Below are 2,876 nucleotides of genomic sequence, written 5' to 3' on the forward strand. Positions count from 1 at the left end.
CAGCCTCACAGCAGCTTTTATTTTTTTCTAAACTTAGCTACATATGATACCAAGGGTGTGACACTATTTTCCAGTAGCCAACTTTCTTTGAGGGCTTTGAGAGGCCCTCGCACCTCATGGTCATAAATGAGTTGAAATGGGGAGTATCCTAAAGATTCTTGAACAGGGTCCCTAACCGTGAGTAGAAGCAGGTCAACTCACTCGTCCCAATCCTTCCTAAACTCCAAGCAATAAGTGCGCAACATGCGTTTGCATGTCTGATGGAATCGCTCCACCACCCTCTGGGATTGGGGATGATAGGCTGAAGACCTAGACTGCCGGACACCCTAACTCTGCATTACCTGATTAAATAATCGGGAAGTAAAATTGAATCCCTGGTCTGACTACACTACTGTGGGAAGGCCTACTTACGTAAACAAGTGGATGAGGGCTCTCACCACATTCTTGGCTGTGATGCGACGCAAGTGAATGGCTTCTGGATAACGGATGGAACAGTCTATCATGGTAAAAAGAAACTAATTACCTCGTGGGGTCTTTGGCAGAGGACCAACGGAATCTATGACAATTCTGCCAAAGGGTTCTTCAATGACAGGGATAGGTTGTAGAGGGAACGGTTTAACATTGGGGTTGGTTTCCCTGCTACCTGACAATGGTGACATGTACTAATATAGGAACTAATATATTTCTTCATTTTAAGCCAATGAAAATGAGCTAAAATTTTTGCACTAGTCCTCCCAACTCCCAAATGTCCTCCTACCCCATCATGAGCAATAACCAGGATCTCCTTCCGTAATAGGTTCGGGACCATTATTTGGTGACGGACAGACCAAGGGTAATCTGCAGGGGAATCAGTAGGACGGAACTTCCGCATCAATATGCCCGAACTAAGGTAATAACAGTTGGATTCAGACTTAGCTTCCTCTTCACTAATAGCTCTACGTAAACAACTGGCTAGTTCATGGTCCTCTTTTTGGAGTTGAATGAGCTTACTCCTAGTAACTGGGGAGGAACCAAAACTATCCAGGGTGGTAACATTGTCTCCCTCAGAGTCGTTTTTACTATCAAACCTATTCTGAAGGTTACCGGGTGGAGGAGAAGTTAAAAAAAAAACACCTAGATTTAAATCAGTAAGGTCAGGCTGAATAGGAACATCCTCTGTGTTCTCACTAAGTTGGGGGTAACTACACATGAGATTCCTCTTTATGCTCGCTAATCTCTGCCTCCACCCTGCGGCTCATGCTACGAGTAACAGCACATGCAGGGAATATGATCGGAATATCTGCCTCTAATTGGGAAGTATTATTCTCGGCAGAAGGACACGAGGAGACTATGGCATTAGGTAACATCATATCCCCAGCGAGGTCATTTCCTATCAGGAGTGAGACTCCTTCCACAGGTAACTTGTCGACTACTCCTACCTGGGCATAACCTGTCCTAACATGTGACCGCAAGTATACTTGGCATATAGGGATACGTGACCCGCCTGTTAAACCGTTCACAAGGACACAACTCCCAATATAATATGCATCTATCAAAGCAGCCAGGTCTTTTGTAATTAGTGATAAGGTTGAGCCTGTGTCTCTCAGAAGTTTGATAGAAGTGGGCGGGCTATCGTGATCAAGGGCCACTGAACCAGAAGAACAGAATGGTTCAAATATGGATAATATAGGCGGGGAAATTTTATTTGGGACAACTGATGGACTAACAGCAGTGAGACAGGGCTCCAAAAAACTTTCCGATTGCTCGGCCACGTTGATCGAAAGAGAGGGGTACCCTTGGAGAGAAGTTTTTTTTTTTTTTTTTTTTTTTTTTTTAGTTTGAAACAATCATCAACATTATATCCTGGCCTTCTGCAATATTTACAATAGCTCCTCCCTCCACTAAGGGTAGATCCCCTGGTCTCACTATCAACGGGCTTACCTGAGGTAGATAAAGCAGATGATGAGTGGGCCGGCGGTCGAGGAGGCTGTGGAGGTCCGATTGGCTTGGATCCCTAGCAGGGGGGAAGCTTTGGGGCAAGGCAGGGTGAGACCTGGAATGCATTCTAGGATTAGTCAAATGGTAATAGTGGGCCGCTGGGCCAGCTTCTGCCAATGCACGGATACCTCGCTAATCCAAATTGGCTCGCACATCTGGAGGGATATTATTTCTAATATCCTCCATCAATATTAACTCTTGGAGTTTCTCCAGGTCTTCGTGACCCTCCTCGCTCTCCACCCACTGGGTAAACAAGGTGCGTTTTCTGTGGAAGTACTCCACATAGGTATTCTGGTTGGATTTCCTACATTTGCTGAATTCTTGCCGGTAGGCTTCAGGAACAAGTTGGTATGCTTGTAAAATGTTAGATTTAACGACATAATAATCAATATTCTGACTTTCGGAAAGCGCAATAAATATATCAAGAGCTTTTCCAGAGAGGGCACCATACACCATTTGCGTCCACTGGCTGAATGAACAATGGTACATACGACCTAGCTTCTCAAAAAGTGAGAAGAACTTGTCTGGCTCGTCCTCGTTAAATTTTGGGATATTAGGTGTATGTTTGTCTATACCAAATGTAGAAATTACAGGACTTTGAGACTTGAGTCTCTATTTCTAGTTCCAACTTCTTAAGTTCAGCCTGTAAGGCTAAATCAATTACGGAGCTTGCACCCCCAACATCTTCCCGTGAGGCGGGGATGAGTTTACTTTCCTCTAAGTACTCAAGAATTTTGTCTTTCAAGGGGTTCTTATTTAAACCGGAGCACTCACTTATTTGATAATGATGTGCTATCATCTCTACCTCTCTTTTAGTTAGCTTCCTTATCTCTTCGGCTGAAGGCTCCTTTACGAAGTTCTCCAAGTTCAACATGTTGAACTTAAGATGTTGGAAGACA

This window comes from Oratosquilla oratoria, chromosome 2 (assembly GCF_046742065.1).
Source record: "Oratosquilla oratoria isolate Oo_2021 chromosome 2, ASM4674206v1, whole genome shotgun sequence".
Taxonomy (NCBI): Eukaryota; Metazoa; Arthropoda; class Malacostraca; order Stomatopoda; family Squillidae; genus Oratosquilla; species Oratosquilla oratoria.